The sequence below is a fragment of the Cydia pomonella genome, chromosome 21 (assembly GCF_033807575.1).
Source record: "Cydia pomonella isolate Wapato2018A chromosome 21, ilCydPomo1, whole genome shotgun sequence".
Taxonomy (NCBI): domain Eukaryota; kingdom Metazoa; phylum Arthropoda; class Insecta; order Lepidoptera; family Tortricidae; genus Cydia; species Cydia pomonella.
Genome location: NC_084723.1, coordinates 14,818,898 through 14,841,377, shown reverse-complemented (window position 1 = coordinate 14,841,377; position 22,480 = coordinate 14,818,898). Strand labels below are relative to the sequence as shown.

The window sequence follows — 22,480 nt, the reverse complement described above, 5'->3', positions numbered from 1 at the left end:
GGTTGCATGTAGCATTATAAAATCGCTAACCGCTCCGCCCGTGGCGTGGCCTTATCTGACATTTCCGCCGTCAATCTGGCCCCGGACAGCTGAGGCGTTTCCGGTTATCTTAGTTGACGGTTTTTTAATGTTCTTCCTTTGAATGCGGCCTACATTTATTATGGAGTAATATCTCTGACGGAGTTTTTTTTTACCGACTTTAATAAAAGAGGCTGGCGTTAATTTAAAATTTTATGAATTATTAAATTTTATATTTTTCTTCTTTTAAAACGTATATAGTATTATATCGGGGGCGGCATGTCTGTGTAATTGCGTGTTATGGAGTAGTATCTCTGATGACGCTTTTTGACTGACTTAACAAAAAAACCCTCTTTTTGGCGTTAAAATATTGTTAAAATATAGTTATAAATGCAATGTCCTATTGTAATAGTACTGTCCTATAGTTACTATATAATAGAGGACGGGAAACGAAGTGTTGCAGGCCAAGTAGATATAGACGGCCGAGCGTAGCGAGATACAGGGATCGCGGCCGGCAACCCCGTTTCTCGCCGAGATTTGTATACTTAGTGCTTTTCTCAAACTTGCAATGAAATAATAATAATAAAAATAGGATGATGATGATGATGATTATTTCATGTCCTAATGTGATAGATTATTCAGTGCGTCGGGTCTCAAAGGGGACCGAAAATTTGATTATTTTTGCGCTGTGACGCACGGTTTAGGAGATACAGCCCTATAAATATTTCTGCATGACTGAAAAAAAAACTTTATAGGGCTGTATCCACCTAAACCGTGCGTCGGAGCGCAAAAATAATCAAATTTTCGTTCCCCTTTGCAACTCTGAAATAATATTTAACAAACACAAAAAAGAAAAAAAAAACCAAAAGACAAAAAAAATAAAAAAAACCATAATCATACGTTTAAAAACAAAAGAACGTTGCCTTACAGGCCTAGGTGTGTAAGGCTGTATGAAATTCCTTTACATATCATCTTCACTCATCGCACCTGATACATGGTATTTCCGGACCGGGTGGTATGGTATGGTGGTTCCGGGTTAACGCTGGTTCCTTGGGCGAGGGGGCGTAGTCTCATTTGGGATGCGACGTGCGTCAGTACTTTCGCTCCGTCGCATCTTAGTCACACGGTGCGGAGAGCAGGGGCTGCGGCGGAGGGCGCAGCAAAGCTCAAGCATTCCAAATACTCGAACTTGGAACCAGTTTACGACTTTGTCCCGGTTGCGGTGGAAACTGGTGGACCCTGGTGTTCTGAGGCAAAAACCTTTATTAAAAATCTGGGGCGGCGGTTAAGAGAGCGAGGTTTGGGTCCCCGTTCTGGCTCATACCTGGTCCAGCAAATATCATTGGCAGTACAGCGCGGTAATGCGGCCAGTATTTTTGGAACTTTTGCGCCGGGTACGTGTCGTCTCGGGGATTAGCGGGGAATCGTAGGTAGTTTTAGGTTTTTTGACAAAGCTTGTTGCGGGTTTTTATGTTGTACCTACATTAATGACGAAGCCTGTGGCGGATTTTCACTTATGTAGATTGGACGAAGTTTGATGCGGATTCTGTTTTGTATCTATGTTTTTGACGAAGCCTGCGCTGTGGATGATTTGTAATAATAATTAACTGGTGTTTATAATATTATGAATAAATATTTTATTTTTTTCCGGACCTAATTTGAAGTAAGTCATGTCAACATTTCATTACAAGTTTGAGAAAAATATATTTTTTTCTTTGACTTTTGGTAACGAAATTCTAACTTAAGAGACAAGGATCATATGTAATTGATAATTACATACAAGCAACATACATAACTATAGGATCATTCTTTTTATAAGTCTTTCATTTAGCGAAATTTTGAACCTCCCCTCATACAGGGTGACCTTAGCCATTGAACAAACCCTGAAATCCCACGTAGGGTTATTTCTCAGCAATGCTCTGACGTTCATTTTTTTTTTAATTAGAACAAAAGATAAAAAAATATTTTTTTCGAATAAAAGTTATTTGCAATAATCGACAACAAAAAGAAACACACTGTGTTAATCTTTGGCAGTGTTTTTGACAATTTGTTCGAAATATTTGAACACACATCGAAGCAAAAGGACAAAAGTAAAATAAAATCAAATGAATATTATCTTTTTTTGGAGTTACGTAGCATTCGTCCCTGACCTTCGAAATGTGGGCGTGTTGCCAAAAAGGGACCGAACAGAATGAAAGAATATATTTTTGCTTACTTTGTTCGAATCAACATATCCGTCAAAATAAATCCATTGTCCAACATAAGCCTTCTCTAAGAATTTTCACGATAACCAGTCGTGCACTGCTTTTTTAAGATAAATACAGTACCGGCCAATAATATATCACCTTTGTGTTTTTTTGTATGAAGATGTATAGAGTAAACAGTACAACAGTATGGATATTTATATCTGAATTAAATTCCGTACCAAAAAAGAAATTAAAAATAGCTATAAAAATACCACAAAAAAATTGAGATAGAACTGGCTAACGGCCTGATTCGAACTTTGATATACGTCAAATATTAGGTCTTGATACAATATGGATCGGATATGTCAGTGTCAAAAGTGACGTATCGTCAAACAAAAACGTCAGTTTTGACCATATCGTATGTAGACCTCATATTTGAGTATAAAGTTCGAATCAGGCCGTTAGCCAGTTCTGTCTCAAATTTTTTGTGGTATTTTAGTCTTTAGTAGTCTAGTAGTAGTACTTTGTGCGAGCGATGAGAATAATTGGTGTCATGTAATGTTTTATTCATAGTTTTTTATTCTTTTAAAGTAATTTTTTTATTTAGAATTATTTCGTATAGTCCTCCTCATCGTTTTCGATACCGGCGACCCAAAATAAATATTATGGCTGTTGTCTAGGATGAGCCCTAATGTGGCTGGACAGGCCGTACTTGCTCTTAAATACTCTATTGCACGCGTGACAAAAAAATAATCATTTTAGTAATATGCTAAGTCTTCTATTGTATTCATCCTATAGTTATTTAAAATTACTAGTAAAATTTGCTTAATTAAAATTACAAACTAACCTATATTTAATTTAATTTATTTTAATTTATTTTAATTCAATCAATTTAATTCAGATAAAAATATCCTATAGTATGGATATTGGTCAGTGTCAAAAGTGACGTATCGTCAAACAAAAACGTCAGTTTTGGCCATATCGTATGTAGACCTAATATTTGACGTATTTTAAAGTTTGGGTAAGCCGTACGTCACATATTATGTCACAATAAATATTCAACAAGAGCAACCTGACATCTGACATATTTTTTTCACACATCACAAGTGTGCAAGTGTATCTACGCAAAAAGCCGTAGTTGTACCAACACCAACGCTTCTTCGCCTTAAGAAACCTTTGCCATCCTTGAAAGAAATCTAGCTTTGTCCCACACAAGGCTAACAAATGTAATTATGTAATTATATCCATTTGCTTCGTTCAGAGTGGCGTATCTGTGAGAAGGGATGTCTTTGTGACAAGCTCTTAGGGCTAGCATGATGTAGTAGATTTCGTTAGTAAAAAAAAATTTGTATGAAGGCTTATCTCTTCATGGTTAATAACACTAATATGGATTCTATTATTCGAATTAAATATATTGAATTGAATTGAATTGAAAAAAACATAAAATTGGGATATGTAAGAATAACAGATCTACAATGACGCTTACGTTTAAAGATAATTAAATTGTGTGGGTTTGCAATCCCGATCCGAATTGTATGACCGGATCTGATTCCAGATCCACGGATTCCCATACATTTTAGATCCGTCGTGTAAACCCTAGAATTGTGCAAGAAGCCATCAAACACCACAGTTGATTTTTGAACACGAGCATAAGAAGTCATACAAGTATGATGTAGTTGGCTACCTTAACATGATGAAAGCGTTCAGAAACGAATTCCTTATAGTTTAAACATCGATGATCAATGTTACCCTACGGATCAAAGTAACCCTAGTTTACCGGTATTCCATGGATTCATAGCGAACCACGATGACGTTTACTAAGTAATGTGGTGGCGTCTGGCCCGTAGCCGTGTCCATTTTTACTTGCCCTAAGAAGTCAGAAGAAACAAAATTAAGAAGATAAAACGTCCATACTGCAATATCATGCTAGCTCGGCACTCATTACATTACTCAGGAAAACCCAAGTATAAATTAATCCATTATTTACGCGTAGAAGGCAGTTAACAATGCTTTTATATCATCACTGAATATGTTCGTGAAAAATGCCAAAAATGCTAGTATAAAACCAGGATTTAACATGTAACTCCTCTGGAGTTGCAGGCGTCCGAAGGCTACGGAGACTGCTTCCCATCAGGCGGCCCGTATGCTTGTTTGCCACTGACGTAGTATAAAAAAAATTAAGACCAAGTTCGGCGGCAGATTCTCCTTACAAACGTAGTCCCCATTTTCCTCCGTGGATATTGACATTATGGAAAAAAATTACATACTTTGATGTATATTACCAAAGCTAAGCCCCTGTTTCATTTTTTTAGTTTTTTTTTTATTATTTTAAAAATCAGTATCGAAAAACCGATTTCGTACATTTTTTAAATGCTCTTTACTCTTACAGTAACTAAAAATTCGGAAAAAATCAAACGTAAAAGAATAGGTGTGGTTATTATATAACAAATCATTTCAAAATATTTTCAATAATGTTAATAATCAGAGAGGAAAATGAGGACTACGTTTGTATGAACAGGCCATTTGCCGCGGGTCCTTCACTTTCGTCTTAAGGGCCCATTTGCGCGTTCCAGGGTTAGCCAAATAACTCGGAATTAACCTTTTAATCACGGTTAAACTGTACTGTATATTTGTTTATTATTATTTTATATAAATACTCAAATTTGCTTTAGCCACTTTGTCATACTTTACTTTAAAGTACCTAATCTGAGAAACCTCGGCACTCATTCCAATTTTAGTAACTATATTTTCATCTAGAATATAACAAGATTAACAAGTACAGTTGTACAATCGCCCTGGAATAGGGAAATTGTTTTAGATAACGAGAATTTTAATTTTTATTTTTATTTGGCGTAGATACGCCAGTGAAAGCAAATAGCTCGAAAGCCAACTCACCCGGTCTCTGCACGACGAATCGCTTTGTCGGTACCGACACTCTTCATTGGCGAGCTGATGATGTAGTGGCTCCGGAGAGGGTTTCGAGCACACAAATCGACAGTTTTTAGGTATTTTTTATTTTTCACGACGCACGAGCTTGCGTATACGGCCATGAGCAGCCATCGAAATCTATCTACCTTTCACTGGCTTTTATAAATGTCAAAAAATATTCGAAAAAGTGGCTGTGACATAATCGGACAGACAGACGGATATGACGAATCTATAAGGGTTCCGTTTTTTAGGGTTCCGTTTTTTAGGGTTCCGTAGCCAAATGGCATAAAACGGAACCCTTATAGTTTCGCCATGTCCGTCTGTCTGTCTGTCTGTCTGTCTGTCTGTCCGAGGCTTTGCTCCGTGGTCGTTAGTGCTAGAAAGCTGAAATTTGGCATGGATATATAAATCAATAAAGCCGACAAAGTCGTACAATAAAATCTAAAAATTTAATTTTTTTAGGGTACCTCCTCTACACGTAAAGTGGGGGTGAAATTTTTTTTTCGCTTCAACCCTAGAGTGTGGGGTATCGTTGGAAAGGTCTTTCAAAACTAATAGGGGTTTTCAAAAACATTTTTTGATAAAGTGTATATATTCGGAGATAATGGCTCCGAAAGAAAAAAAAAATGTGTCCCCCCCCTCTAACTTTTGAACCATAGGTCCAAAAAATATGAAAAAAATCGTGGAAGTAGAGCTTTAGAAAGACATTAAATGAAAACTATAGCAGACATGATCAGTATAGCTGTTTTTGAGTTATCGCAAAAAGTTTTCCCTTCATAGTAAAAAGACTTACTTTAATTAGGTACTGATTATGCAAATTTGCCTATTTGTTTAACTCGGGTGAAAGGTACCGTTTCATCCCTTGGTTAACAATTTACTATACTTTAAGCTCCATTTTAGCTTATTGTGACAGAAGAGTAACTACGGAACCCTACACTGAGCGTGGCCCGACATGCTCTTGGCCGGTTTTTTGCCATTTGGCTACGGAACCCTAAAAAGTACCCTACCTACTGTCGCTAATTAATGTGTTCCATTTTACGATATAGAAATGAAATGTCTCAAAAAAATAACAAATAAAACTAAACTAGATATGGTGTCCGGAGCCATCAACAGTCAAGTGTAAAAATATGGTGTATATCTTACTCCAGTGTAATAAGAGCGTAGTACCTACATATTTATGAGACGATTTATTCGATACTTTTTTTGCACTTGACCTTGACTGTTACCAAGAGGGTGGTTAAAATCCGTACCATAGGACTCAACAAAAAGCACTATCACTCAGATATCTAGGTCGCTCTGGCACTCATAGACACTAAACGTAAGGGGCTTTAAGAAAAATTATAACGCTGGATGCGATTTTCACGTCGCTCCGATGTGCGAGCAGGATGTCGCTATAATACGCGCATAGCGTTGTCTCACTCAAATGCCTAAGATACACTTGTAAGTTATATTTATGCAAATAGGGACTTTGTGGAACAGAGCCCCTAGTATAAATTTATTCGAACGTACGCGTTTGCGTTAAGTCTCATTTAGTATAGGATTTAGAAACAGCGCGCCAAGCGGAACGTTTTGAAACATAATCCCATACAAAATGAGACTTAACGCAAACGCATACGTCACGTTACGCCATCGAATAAATTTACACTAGGGGTACAGACCCTAAGAATATTCAGGGCGATCGATTTGCTCGTACAAAATCCACAGGCGTTTGTTTTGTCAAGTGTATATTTATAATATTTTTTTCTGGTATAAAATTGTACCTTCTGGACACCCTTCCGCAGGGAACAGATCTAGGGGACCTAATATAGGTGGGTATAAGTTTTATTTATTTAGTTCTTAATATTTTTTCCTGGTATAAAATTGTAACCGATTGCAATTTTTGATTTAATTATAATTTTAAAATTTCAATTTGCGGCGTTTTGGCGGTAGAGACCCTGGACCCTGGGGTCGTAGAGTCGTGACGCCCTTAAACTTTTTCAGGACCTAAAAAAAGGCTTATCGAGACTACGTGTATCCCTAGGGCTGGCATAAGCCAGCTAGGAATGATCCTAGGCCAAATAACATGCATAGGTTCCCACAGAATATGCATAGGCCAAAGAACATGCATAGATACGAATGGGGAAATGCGTGGGAATGCGGCTAACCTTCTGGACACCCTTCCGCAGGGAACAGATCTAGGGGACCTTATAGGTGGTGGTGGTGGTATAGGTGGGTATAAATTTTATTTATTTAGTTCATACTTGATTTTAATAACTTTTAAAGCTGCTGCGGTTTTCTGTAAGATGGAGGTATTCCATCTGCTGTGCTGTGCCCTACCACACAAAGCGAGATGACATTCACTGTGACCATACCTCTCTTTTGGACGTAGTTTAAGGACGTACCCCCCCCCCCCAATATAGTGTTACTATTTTCGATATCGCAAAACATTTTATATTTATAAATAATTTTTTTGTCTGGGTACTGGGTTTTGACGACCGGTCTGGCCTAGTGGGTAGTGACCCTGCCTACGAAGCCGATGCACGATGGTCCCGGGTTCAAATCATGGTAAGGGCATTTATATAGCTTACTGTGGGACTTAGTCAATTTGTGTAACAATATCCTATAATATTTATTTACAGTACATATGGTGCTACTTTACCGCACTAGTGCGAAAATTAGCATATTACGTTACTGTGTCAAATATTTAAAGGGCCATATGTACTGTAAAACGTTGTACGATACATGTGCGAATAGGTAATTTGCAACTCGTGTCGATTTAAAACACTCCCTTCGGTCGTGTTTTAATTTATGGCCACTCGTTTCGAATTTCCTATTTTTCGCACTTGTATCGAATTGTACTATAATTTATTTATAAAGTGGTGAATGCAAACTTATCCTTTTAAGGGATCTCCTCCAAGTAACCGTAGACGGTGATTATCAGACATATTTTAGCAATTAAAGACCAAACAAACCTTTCTTATATATAAATGCTAACAACGTTAAGATATATAACATAGTAACCCAGAGGCAGTCCCCCGAGCCTATAATTCTTAAAGGTCAGCCCAAGGTCAGCTGGCAGACGGCCAAGCCTACAAATAGCTATGGAGTTTGTTCCTGGATCTGTTTGCCGTTTTCGACATTATTTGGGCAAATAATAATAGAATTATATCGATGTTTACAATGTAAACTAGTTCTGTGAGTTGTAGATCAGGCTGGGCTGTCTTTTGCATATAAATAAATAAATAAATATTATAGGACATTGTTACACAAATTGACTAAGTCCCACAGTAAGCTCAATAAGGCTTGTGTTGAGGGTACTTAGACAACGATATATATAATATATAAATATTTATAAATACTTAAATACATAGAAAACACCCATGACTCAGGAACAAATATCCATGCTCGTCACACGAATAAATGCCCTTACCAGGATTTGAACCCGGGACCATCAGCTTCGTAGGCAGGGTCACTACCCACTGGGCCAAACCGGTCGTCAAATATACTTTCTATTATTTATTAAAATACAATGGTATTCTTAAATATAGTTGCACACAAAACTCAACAATGAGGTTGACTGAGTCGTCTGTCTCTAGTTATGTAACTGAAATAAATAATAGTAGGTTGTTGCGAATGCAACTTACCTACTATTATATAAAAATCAATGCAGTAGCTAAACGCAGCCGTCGGGCTCGGCTAGTACCGTAAAATGCTGCAACTTTGCCATTTAAGCTCAATTTTGCCTATTTCATTTCAATTGCGACCTCTCGAATTTGCTTAGTTTTTTCTTGTTTTTTACCATTAGGTAGTAATTTTCATTATTCTGGCAACACATATTTCATTTTTTTACAATGGTAACTCCATTGTTGCTCCGCCAGTTACATATCATAAGTCGGCGTGAGTGGCAGCATTTTTTTAGTGTCTCGCAACTTTTGAATTTTTATCTACGAAAAAGGTGTTTTTTGAGAAGTGGTAACGTCCCAAGGTAAGTAAAGACTGTCTATTTCCCGTAAGTTTAATATTTTCAAGAAAAGGACATGATTTCAGCATAATAACTTACTAGGCAATATTGGGCAGTGTTTTGGAAACTTGAATGACACAATTTTGCCTGGGTCTAGGGCTGTCACTAGCTGAATTTTATAAATGTACAGAAAAGAGTAAAAATAAGCTTGCGTAAATTGCTTAAATGAGTTTATTTATTACAAGCTTTTTATTAACTTGCAATGTTTGTTTGTTTAAGTCAAATCTTGCAAGTCGATTTTCACCGACTTTCAGTGTGGGTACCTATGTAGATCTGCATCTAACAAAAAAAAACTTATGGGTATTAAAATGAAAATTATAAAAAAAAAACTTATTGCAATCTGTTATTATATTTTTATTGTAGTTACTTGCAATTGTATATTTATTGTATTATAATTATGTTGTATGTTTACTTGTAATTGTCTTTTTGTTCAAAATTTGCAATCTAATTTTCAACCACTTATTAGCGACCAATTGAGGTGTTTGACATACTTATGTAACTTGGGTGACAATGCAATGTTTTTGGTACCATCGAGATGGTCTGATGATGGAGACCGAAGATAGCAACTTCTAAACTACACATAATAAACCCACTGTGTTTAGGCTCATTTGATTTGTCTTGCAGTTATCTTTCTTATCGAAATCTGGGTTGTCAGGTGTCAGGTCGATTACAATTGGAGTTCAAAGGTGATGAGTGATTAGAACTTTACAATGAAATAGAACTTTACACTATAATAATGCATTGAAAATTAGCAAAATAGTGTATCTGCAATGTACTTGTAATAAAAAAATTAAAATAAGTTCAAATTATTAAATACTAAAAGAAAAAGAAATCAAACAACATTATATTACATTTGTTTGTTGATTATTTTGTAACTAACAATATAAATAGATTTTTTTAATAATAAAAATTTTTGGCACAACCCTACAGGTAACGATATTTTTGTATAGAAAGTTTGTGGAACCTGCTACAACTTTACCGATTGCATGTGAAAAAAAAAGTATTAAGCTTATGGCAATAATTTGACTGTCAGGGACAAGCATAATGCCTCATGCACAAGAGTAAATATTATTGCAAATAGCAACACATTATTTATGGAGATATCCGTCTAGGCAAAGTTACGTCTTAGGCCTACAACTTTGCCTGCCACTTTGACTGCTTGTAAATCGGAAATACAGTATGATTAGGTAATAAGATTTGAGTCTTATCTGGTAAGGCATAGGGTATGTTATCCGACTAATACTCATGAAACTCATAATGAAAAATAGGTTTACAGATATAAGAAAAAAACGTCAAAATCCAGGCAAAGTTGCAGCGTTTTACGGTACTCGGAGGCTTTTTAAAAGCACCAATAGGAGCGCTCCACATATTCTGTATCGCGGTCAATTAGAAGCATCTAAATTTAAACTACCTTTTTGTACTGATCATATATTGCAAATCATTCTTTCATCATCCTCCATACTATCAACACCCACTTTTCTACATTGAACCGTTTTGACAAGAACCCTTGTAAACCAGTACCCTTTAGAAGATTATACTTCGCTTCATTATAAATCGAAGTTTTATTTAAGTCGTCGAGATCCTGACCTGCACGGCGGCTACAAGGTAATTAACTACTACTCGTACAATGTATGAAAATACATTATACCTTTAAAGGCTGCGGTGACTGCTTACCATCAGGCGGGCCGTATGCTTGTTTGCCACCGTCGTGGTATAAAAAAAAAAAGCAATTCTTGTATTATTTATATAGTACCTGGGCGACCGAGCTTTGCTCGGTTATAACTATTTATTGTAATATGGTGGTGTATAGGTGATAATCTACATAAACTTAAAAAGTAAAATGTGAACTGACAATTATTATTATTTACAATCGATTTCTGTGTAGATCTGTACCCCTAGTGTAAATTTTATCGACATCATAACGTGACGAAATTTGAATTTATTTACACTAGGGGTACGGTACCCCTAGTGTAAATAAATTCGATTTCGAAACGTGACGTACGCGTTTGCGTTTAGTCTTATTTTGTATTGGATTTAGAAAGAGCGCGCCAAGCGGGACGTTTTGGAAACTCAAAATCCTATACAAAATGAGACTTAACGCAAACGCGTTCGTCACGTTATGATGTCGATCAAATTTACACTAGGGGTACTGGTTTTTGATTTCAGTGATCCTAAAAACTGATATGATCACATGAAGGCTTTGCTTTAAATAAAAACTCGAAAGCATAAATCTTATTCACGTAATCAGTAAGTATAGGTAAATGTTAGACATATTTATGAGAATTATTCATTAACTATTTTTTTTACTAGATTAAACTTGTCTAAAACAATAAAAATTAAAAAAATATATATAAACTTGAATATGTAAAAAAAAACAAAAGTTAGTCACCGGGCGAGATTCGAACCCTCGTTTCTAGCCGTCCGCGTCTTAACCCGCTCGACCAGACGAACAGTGGCCGGTAACACGAAATTAGCGACCATATTCTGCGTCGAAAGAAAAACGCATGAAAACTCGAAAATAAATAAATAAATAAATAAATAAATAGATAAATAAATAGAAAAATATTCTTTAGATAAATATGTAAATACCTATATATGATGCAAATGTATGTACACCTGAAAAGGTAAAGTCTCAGTGTAACGGAATGTGTAATTGTATATTCGACCTGCAATGTAACCTGATTCTTATATACAATAAATAACTTTGAACTTTGAACTTTGAACTTTGAAAACACGCGTTTTCCCAAACATAAGACTAATCTAGATCGATTGTATACCCCCAAAAACCCCCATATACCAAATTTCAGCGAAATCGTTAGAGCCGTTTCCGAGATCAGGATCAGGATCAGGATGATTCGGTATCATTTCAGAAATCGTATGTATAATCGTGTATAAGGTTGTCTGGAAGAGATCGCTCTGTAGCGATAAGACCGCCGGTTTTGACCTCTATCTAGACCCTACTAATAGTGTTGTGTCCAGGCGTGGAGTTGCAGGCGCACATAGGCTACGGAGACTGCTTACCATCAGGCGCGCCGAAGGTTTGTTTACCATCGTCGTAGTATAAAAGAAATACGCGCATACGAAGTAAAAATATACATTAGTAACTTTCATATGATATAACATTTTTTTTTTATACACTCTTTGTCTCAAAACTATAAAAAAACATTACTAGGCTTATCGTGTCTAACTTTAGTTTTCCGCATTACTGTTTTCCAAACAACCATAAAACTAAAACCAACCTTAAGCACTGTAAACTAAAGTTGAAATTCACAAAACATAGTATTAGTGTCAAATTAAGTTTTTAGGGAAAAGTTTGGGAAAAACGGAGCACCCGGGATTTTGGCTAAAAGTTGCCGCGTTTCTTATCAAATGAGTTATAGCGGCACAAGGAGGTATTTCTTGTCTTATTTCACAGATCATTTGACTATTAGATTAACGGCCTCCTGTCTAGTCGGTATAGGTAGTTCGTGTCATACACGATGACACGCAGATTTGTCTAATCTAACCTTTAATAACATAATATTACGAGTCAGGGCACGTGTCATCGTGAGTGACACGATTTATAGTGACCCCGCAAAGCTGATGTTCCGGGTCGAAACCCGTAAGGGCATTTATTTGTACATTTATCACGAATATTTTATTTCTGATAAGTCCCACAGTAAGCTCAATAAGGCTTGTATTGTGGGTACTATAGTATTAAGAAAATATCCCTAGAATCTGTCTAAGATAATTTTACACCTATTTTAACAGAACAAAGTGAAGGAGTGTAACATTATAAACGTCATAATTATTTTGACATTTGACATTATGATGACATTGCCACACTTTATTTTTGCAAATGACATGCAAAGTTAGCTTGGTTCATCTCTAATTCAGGCTCACATATTAGTAACAAGTACAAAAATTAATGACCGTGTCAGGATTCCAATCCAAAAACTCTTGCTTCGTAGGCAAGATCGCTGCCGACTAAGCTAGGTGGCTGTAAGACTAGGCTAACTGAGACATCTAGGTTTGCATCTGTGGAGCTTGATTAATAGTATTAATGAAAAAAAAAAGTGTGCATAGGCTGTAGTATTTCAAGTAAAAAAACACTGACAAGTAAAATAACGTCAATGTGTGGTGACGCTTTCGTGAAGACTTTGCGGAGTCCGTAGGTAGTCATCTGTGCCTTATTTACAAAATGGGTCGGAAATTTAGATGTTTCGTTGCGAATTGTGGGAATTTTGATAAGTTCCATTGTGAGCTTGACTGCCGTTTTCGTAGGGGTAGGGGGGTAGGGGGAGAGGAAAAGTGAATCCATTTTTGTGGATTTTCTTCTAAACTTATAATAATAGGAGTTAGGTAGACAAGCGAACGCTCGCTATTGTTGCAGTACAGTCGCCATCAGATATATCGGAGCAGCCAACGTGCTCACAAATATCTAAACACGCCTCTATTGTCAAGGCGTTAGAGTGCGTGTTCAGATATTTTTGAGCACCTTGGCCGCTCTGATATATATGATGGCGACTGTACATGTCGTATTCACGGTTAGTTTCACTAGACTTAAATCGACCGGGATATGAACGGTGATTACCTTTTGTATTGTTTATTAGCTCCCGATGTTGTACGCGTTGAAAGCGAACGCAGCCGACGCGCACGAATGAGGGTAGACGGTGCGCGGTCTACGCAACTTTGACACCCACCCGCTGTCTCCAGTTACCCGTGAATAAGATGCATGTAACTGCGTCGAAATATCGGGAGCTCATAAACAATATCCTATAGTATTTCTTGGTCTTCTTACAGTCAAAACTCGTTCGCGTCTTTCCTGTAGACATCGCAAATTTACGGGAACGTAAAGCAAATTTTTAAGTGGCACCTTTACAGGCGGGATACATTTTTTCAGTACTCGAGACTCAGATAAGAAAGACGGGATATCTACTAGAGTCGTTAACTTTGATTGCATTGTCCACAGAAGTGACCTTTTTCTAAGATATGTTTAACCCAGTCGGCCATACGCTCGGTTACATTTTCAACCCTTTTTTTAATTAGGCGACTTCAGACCTCTGCAAATAACATTAAACTCGTTCTAATTTCGTTCCGCCATATTTAAATTTCTATAATTACCCGCCCTTCTTAATAAGGGAATTTTGAAAGGTTAAAACCGGGTCACCGAAAAGTTCCTTTCATGATGCATGCATGACGAGTTAAAAGTATGTTAATTTGTCGGTAATTAGCGAAAATTTTGCTAAAGTTAGAATGTAGTACCTAAAGTAAATTAAGGGATATATAGGAACCATCTTAGAATAATTTAGAAATTAAGCTGAGACATGTAGTGTAGAAGGTTATGTATATATAGGTCGGTTCAACACTTATTCAAATTTTGCAAGGCCCCCATAATAATTAATAATTATAATATGTCTCGACGATACAGAGATACGCGCGCCGGAGCAGAGAATTCGCTTAATACAAAGTGCCATTTTCGCCGCACGCACACAGACGTGACCATTACGCACACAGACGTCATCTCCAGTGACGTCCAATTCCGTAGTCATCTGGCAGGAAAGGCTGCGCTGGCATCTAATAAACTCGGTGTGCTCAATAAAGCAAAGCGATACTTTACTCCAGGGCAAAGACTGCTACTTTATAAATCGCAAGTCAGACCCCATATGGAGTATTGCTGTCACCTTTGGGCAGGAGCACCTGGATGCCAGCTTGGGCCCTTCGACTCAGTTCAAAGACGTGCTGTACGAATCGTCGATGATCCCAAACTCACAAGCAGTATTGAACCTTTAAGTCGAAGGAGAGACTATCTGCCTCCTTATGTGTGTTCTACCGCTTGTACAATGGGCTGTGCTCTGAAGAATTGTTTGACATGATGCCCACGGCTACTTTCTATCACCGCACCGCCCGCCGTCGGCAGGGTGTTCATCCTCACACCCTAGAACCTAAATGGTCACGCACTGTGCGGTTTAAGAGGAACTTCCTCCCGCGCACGCTCCGGTTGTGGAATGAGCTACCTGCCGAGGTTTTCCCGAGGGTCTACAGTATGAGGTTCTTCATAAAAGGAGTGTACAGATTTTTAAAGGGTCGGCAACGCGCATGTAACACCTCTGGAGTTGCAGGCGTCTATAGGCTACGGTGACTGCTTACTATCAGGCGGGCCGTATGCTTGCTTGCCACCGTCGTGGTATAAAAAAAAAGATGTATGTATAAACGAATCGATGGATGTATGTCTGTAAACTTATATTACCTACTCCTTTATAAAATTCGAAATTAATACAGAAGCAACCCTAGTGAGTCGGGCAAGTTTAGGTATGTATTTTCAAGAACGGCGGGAACGGACCTTTCCGTTTATTTTTTATTTTGTGCCATAACACTGTGGGGAGTATGGGGTCAATTTGTGTAAAAATGTCCTTTAATCTTCTTCTTCCTTGCGTTGTCCCGGCATTTTGCCACAGCTCATGGAAGCCTGGGGTCCGTATGGCAACTAATCCCGAGAATTGGCGTAGGCACTAGTTTTTACACAAAGCGACTCCCTTCTGACCTTCCAACCCAGACGGTAAACTAGGCATTATTGCGATTACTCCGGTTTCCTCACGATATTTTCCTTCACCGAAAAGCGACTGGTAAATATCAAATGATACTTCGTACATAAGTTCCGAAAAACTCAAAAATGTCCTTTAATAGTTATTTTAAGATAGACTCCAAAATTATTTAATTTATTAACTCGTTGCGTAAAACTGATTGACCTCACCACCGCCATGTCACGAGTTATCAATTAAAACAGTAGAATAGTTGTTAACAAGCCCGATGGAGCGTATATCCAATCAACGAAGGGTCGGTGACATTGCAAAAAACCGGTCTAGGCTAGGTTATACTTTGGTGCCTAGGTATTATAGTGCCAATATTGGATTAGGACGGAGCGGTGTGTAGTCAGCAATAGATAATAACGGACGAATTGTCTAGATATATCGGGATACATCCACATTTATATAGTAACAAAGGTGTGTTACGATATAATATGATATTTGTTACCTTCTTTTATACTACGTCGGTGGCAAACAAGCATACGGCCCGCCTGATGTTAAGCAGTCTCCGTAGCCTATGTACGCCTGCGACTCCAGAGGAGTTACATGCGCGTTGCCGACCCTAACCCTAAACTACTTTTAAAAAAAAGTAGTAAAAATGAAAACAAAATCAAGTACCTAGGTACAGTTTAGTAAATTTTATAGATTCAGCAAACAGCAAAATTGCATGAACACATTACAAATTAATTAGGTACGTAAGTAGCATTACTGTACTTTATAATAAAATCATTGTACCAATATATAAATATGTTATTTAAATTACCTCTGCAATGTACGAGTACAATGTAATTATAAGATAATAGTTTTATTTACGTTTGGTCATTATATTTTATTTACCTATTTATGAAATAATAAAACAAAGTATTTTGCAACTGTAAAATGAATTAGGTAAAACAGTCACGTGTTAGCGGCGCATAGTTACACACTATTTCGCATGCTACGCCATCGGGGATATAGCTCAGTGGTAGAGCATTCGACTGCAGATCGAGAGGTCCCCGGTTCAAACCCGGGTGTCCCCTGGCTTATACTGCCTTTTTGTTTTTTTTTTTCCTATTTATTGAATGGATTGATTTATCGTTTTAGGTTAATAGTGAAAAAACAAATTTTTGTTAAATAATTGCATCATGGTATTCAATATTTTACCAACAATAAAAATTATAAAATTAGGGTTCTAAAATATTGTCTTTTACTTCAAATCATTTAAAAGATCGGCGTCCGCTATTGGTACCCTTTTGTGTTGAATTGTGCAATAAAGTTTAAATAAATAAATAAAATTAGTCATTTTACAAGTAAATAGGATAGGCAGGCGTTTGACCACGATCTCACCTGAAGGTAAGTGATGATGGGGTCTACGGTGGAGCACGCTTACCTACGAGATACCTATAAAATACCTACAAACAAACAAAAAATATTGGACTTGCATTCGCTACGTTGATTCTAAGTGTACTGTGTGTTTCTTTATTTGGCCCATTTTATTTAAAGTCGTATACACTTCACTTTTTTCATATTTGGGAATTTTCATGTCATTTCTATTTAGAATAGCAAGCTCTTTTGATCCTATTAGAAGAAAAAAGTAAAAAAAACCTGTCCCAAACTGTTCATACATTCTAAAGATAAAATAAAGATAGTTTATTATTCAAGTAGGCATATTACAATGCGCTTATGAACGTCAAATAAAGCTATACCGGCTCTAACCCTACACCTCTGACCCGAGAAGATTCAAATCCCCCCTCAATTGGATTCCGTTACCGTCATACAAAATCTATGAAAAATTGTAACGAAAAAGAAATAAAAATCTTCAAACACTTTTTTCTGCTATTAGGATTGAAAGTCTCGAATTTTGAGTAGTAAATATGTAACAATATACAAATTAAAATAACTATTAAATTAAATAAAAAATAATAAACCCCCTACGCTATATGCCAAAAAAAAAACATTTTATGCCAAAAATGCCTAACATAACTTTGGAAAAGAGTTAATATTTTTCAAACTGCTGGATCAATTTCTATCAAATATGGCTAAGAACCACCGAAATGAAACTCGTTTACACGGAAAAAAAAACCATAGAAATCTGTCCTTCCGTTAGAGACATACGATGCCAAAGACAGACAGATAGACATTGGTGTCAAACATTCAATCCAGTTGCAAAAATATAGCTGTATAGAATCAGAGCAAGTTAAGTTCGCAGCAATTTTGATAGCTCAGCCTGTGTTAAGTGTTAAGTAAACGTCATAATGTCATAGATGTTTGACGTTTAAAATGTCACTTGCACTGTCTGGGCTGTCAGATTCACTGCCAATTTATCTTGGTCTGACTCTAGCTATAATCGGCCCGATTTGGAGAATGAGATACGATAACGATAACTTCTCATTTAGATATCGTTTGTATGTCGTATAATTGACAAAGACAGAGATCACTGGTCATCACTGGAGGAGGCCTTCACCTTCACAGGAGGGGTTCTTGCAGAATAAAAATAAATAAATAGAAAAAAGAAAAAAAGCAAATTTAAACGAAATTTTAATTGCTTGATATTATAACATTGTAACTAAATACTAAACCTAGAGTTAATTCAAGTGTATTGCTTTCGCTAATTATGTTTGTTAATTAAGTACCTGCGAAAAATAAAAGGCTTTTTTATTTTTATTTTATAATTGACAGAAGCATTCGATTCGGGCAACCAATGTCACTTTGACGTTAATAACGTCAATTTTGACACGTCGTTTAGTTATCGATCTTTAGAAAGCCTTCCAAGATCTTAAACGTGTCTTAATCATTCTTCGAATCGGGCCGTATCTGAATATCACGCATGCGACTGTTGCGTCAGCAGACATGTCATAATGTTTTATCGGCCGTTGACACCGCACTCAATAAAACATTGAGTCATCGCATAATATATGCAAAACTGTTTTAGATTAAATCATGTAGGATCAAATTGAAAAAAAAACTAGCAATCAATTATTGTTGTCGTATATTTAGGGCGTTACTTAATGCAGTTTATGCTTTGCATTTTTAATTAATCTTTATAATTATTTGTAAACAATACGGATGTATAAACAGAAATGAGTAACAAATCAATAAATAATAATATCACCATCCGATTTTTTTAAATCTGATGTTAATTTATTTTATATACAATATTGGTCCAACATACTTACAAATGTAGTTATGCAAAAAACAACCAACGGCCTATTTTATCAATGCAGAAAGGAACCAAATCCCATTGGATTTGGTTGCTTTTGATAGTTCACTTTGACAACAATAAAAAGTTGGTCACTTTCTATAGAACTATCTATCTATTTATTTATTTATTATTTACTTTCTTCCGAACAAGCCTCTGTGAGTTTTGTACCTCGTAATAAGTTTTAAAAAATAAAAATACTTCGTTGATTATCACAGCGTACTCACTGTAGTTTTAAGTGCCATATACCCTACTAGCGCTTAAGTCCTTTATGGCAAAAAAAATCTAACTACCGAACCTACTCGCAAAATTTCACGAGAATCGGTTGAGAAATAAATGCAAAATGCGACCTGCAGAGGACATAGACATACGCAATCATTTTTGCTCAAGCTGATACAGAGACCTTGACTCATGTTCGGTCAAATATAGTCATATATCTAAATGACTATAGTACACAAACGCAATAATTTGTAAAAATTTACATCAATATGCCGCAATAAAAAACCATAAAGGGATCATCCAATAATTTCATCATACGTTTAGGGGGAGGGAGGACGCAAGGAAATGTGACATGTTGTCACAAGGGGGAGCAAAGTCACAAACTTTGTGACGTCACTTTAATTTCATCAGTAATCGAAACTTAATTCCAAGGTTTTTTATTCGCTGTACAGTTAAATAACGAGTATTTGGAACGGTAATAATTTTTATTCCATTAATTTTCTTTCCTAATCGATTTTGTGTTATAAAATTGCTACTATTTCTTTTATCAAAAATATTTTTATAATTAATTAATTTATTTATTTATTTCAAAAGACAACAATGGTCCATAATGGTTAGTAACATTTAAGGTTTAAAACTAAGTGTTAGTACAACAAATAGGTACAAAAAGACAAAAAGAAAAGCGAAAAGTACAGCAACAATAACAAACAATAACAAACAATCACCTGGTAGCGGTCATGATACCCTCAAAATGTCGCACAACAGGTGAGTCGTATCGGCCCGCTACCGTAGCCAGGATGGGGTTGGAGCTGGCCCGCACTCTGCAGAGCATCGAGGCAATCCTCTTTCGTATTATGGCATAAGTAGTAATCATCTGTGCGAGCTTGTGCAAACATGCCCGATGCGCTGCAGAAACGGGGAAACAACATCCTGAAACCATTATTATATTGGACGCGCAGGGAACTGATGGTCTTCTACGTAAAACTAGTCCAGAGTTATAATATATTAATAATACCTACTTAATTTAATTTTCCGAATTCGCTGAAAACAAAATTGTGAAAAATGTGACATCATACCAACGGGGAGGAGTTTGCCAAATGTGACCAAGTGTGACATGGAGAGGGGCGGGGTCAAAAAGCCTCAAAATTCGTGTGACGTAATTATGGATGATCCCTTATTTGACAATTAATAATAAATAAAGTTTAGATATATCAGGTTTTAATTGAATACCGCTATTCGATAACATTTCTATCAAACAAGATAAAATAGGATTACTAATTAAACGGGCCTTTATCTTAAATATTTTGCTAAATGGTTTCACTATCCCTAACCTGGACAAAAACCGATTAAGGTAAGCTTCTACGCGATAACGTGTACCATTAATCTTATAAAAGGATTAAAATGTCAATGTCTTTGGTTGTAGAATGGACAGGTGATTAGGAATGGACGTGTTTACACGTTGATGGCGACGTGTTGAAAGCGAGGGATGACGTACAGATATGTACGTCAGTTTGGCAGATGTGTTTGGCGGATAAATCTGTCAATGCATGGCGAATTTAGGCACAGATTTCTACGGACAAACCTACGGACACACATGCAAACTTAATACCTATGAGATCCCTGGCAGTTTATAAAAGTTATAATAATATTAATTGATTATTACTGTGATTATATCGCGTATGAATTAATAACACTTCCCGACGTAACAGCCTGGAAATTTATAGTTTTTGTTAATTGTTTCTTGAATGTGGGTAGATTTGCACACTAATTTTGTCATAGATGATTTTTTTTGCCCTCCGGCCGGAAAGCACCAACTTTCGGCCCGCTAAGCTAATACGCTGATCGAATACGAGTAGGACAATTAAATGATTGTGATGTTTATGCATTTCGCCACACCTAATCTAACCAAGCAACAGTGTCAGTTTTCCAGTTTCCTTATTAAAAATGAGTACCACTACAAAACAAAGTTATGACTGGAGGTTATTGCTATTTAATTTTCTAAGTAAGGCCACAGAATAAGTTATAGTATTATCATACGTAAGGCTTAAACTTCAAAGTCATAAAAACAGGAGCTACCGTACAATTATATTTACAAAACGACTTCTTTAAAATCTAGACAGAACTGGGACTAGGCGGTCGCTCCCGGATGAACGGTCCTTACCAACAAATTTTAAACTAAGCGTTATTCTTTTTCTTTCTTTATGTTATCCTTTTCTAACTTGCTACCTATTTTCGGGCGCTAGAAGAGCGCAATTATACTTCAAAGCGTTTAATTTTGCCACTAAATATGGCAACACCTCAGTAACTAGACTTTGGTGGCCGACAGTATACTGGTTTTTGCATCGACCCGTGAGTGGTAGGCCGCCACTTGAAGAGACAAACCATTACTCAGTCTCTTGTTGACCACGAACGCTGTAAACGGTTCAAAATATCGGAATATATTTTTAAACACACCAACTGGTAAACACCCTCTTGATTTTCAAAAACGAATGATACAGTTGTCTTTTAGCCACATGTGGGGCCAAGTAATTAGATGAAAATTTTGAGTTGTTTCCTTATGTTAGCTGGAAGAATTGACTTTTAAATGATGATTTTTAATGACACATTTTTTTAATTTTTATTACGTTCAGTTGGATTTGATTAGGTTTGTTTTTTTTTGGTATTTCATAATTAGTATTTTCCTCGCGTTGGTGTGGTGAAAAATTTTGTGTTTCACTCGGAGGCCAAGTTTGTTTAACCCTCGTGCCTTGAAACCGTCGCAACTCTCAAGTAGTTCAATTTTGGAATCTTTCGCTTGCTCGGGTATCAATATTGGCACGAGCAGTTAAACAACAACTTTGCCCCCTTGTAAAACAAATAACTATTAATTTTATTATACGCGATACAATCCGTTTACTTAGTTTTATTATTTACAATACAATATTATGTATGTAATCTTATTATAGCAATGCTTGTGCTCACCTATCTCAAATCTAAAAGGGGGCTATTACCAAACTGCTCGATAATGAAACCAATAAATATATTGAGCGTAATTAAACTGCTGTGAGGGGAATTCCGATGCTGCTCCGGTGGAATTAGATTTGTAATGAGTTCAAATAGATAATACATTCATTCTGGTTAAGTAACTTTTACGTAATTGATACTTAGTTTTGACGACCGGTCTGGCCTAGTGGGTAGTGACCCTGTCTATGAAGCTGATGGTCCCGGGTTCAAATCCTGGTAAGAGCATATATTTGTGTGATGAACACGGATATTTGTTTCTGAGTCATGGGTGTTTTCTATGTATTTAAGTATTTATAATTATATATTATATAAATATCATTGTCTAGGTACCTACAACACAAGCCTTATTGAGCTTACTGTGGGACTTAGTCAATTTGTGTAA

At 36.5% G+C, this 22,480-nt stretch overlaps 1 protein-coding gene and 1 non-coding gene across 3 annotated transcripts in view; one reads left to right on the top strand and one right to left on the bottom strand.

Moving 5' to 3' along the window:
• The window catches only part of LOC133529564 (alpha-2 adrenergic receptor), an 876,629-nt gene that overhangs the window by 339,380 nt on the left and 514,769 nt on the right, over positions 1-22,480 (bottom strand). The gene's annotated exons all lie outside the window — the stretch shown is intronic.
• On the top strand, positions 16,646-16,717 carry Trnac-gca (transfer RNA cysteine (anticodon GCA)). The gene has a single exon. It is a non-coding gene; the product is annotated as a tRNA-Cys (tRNA).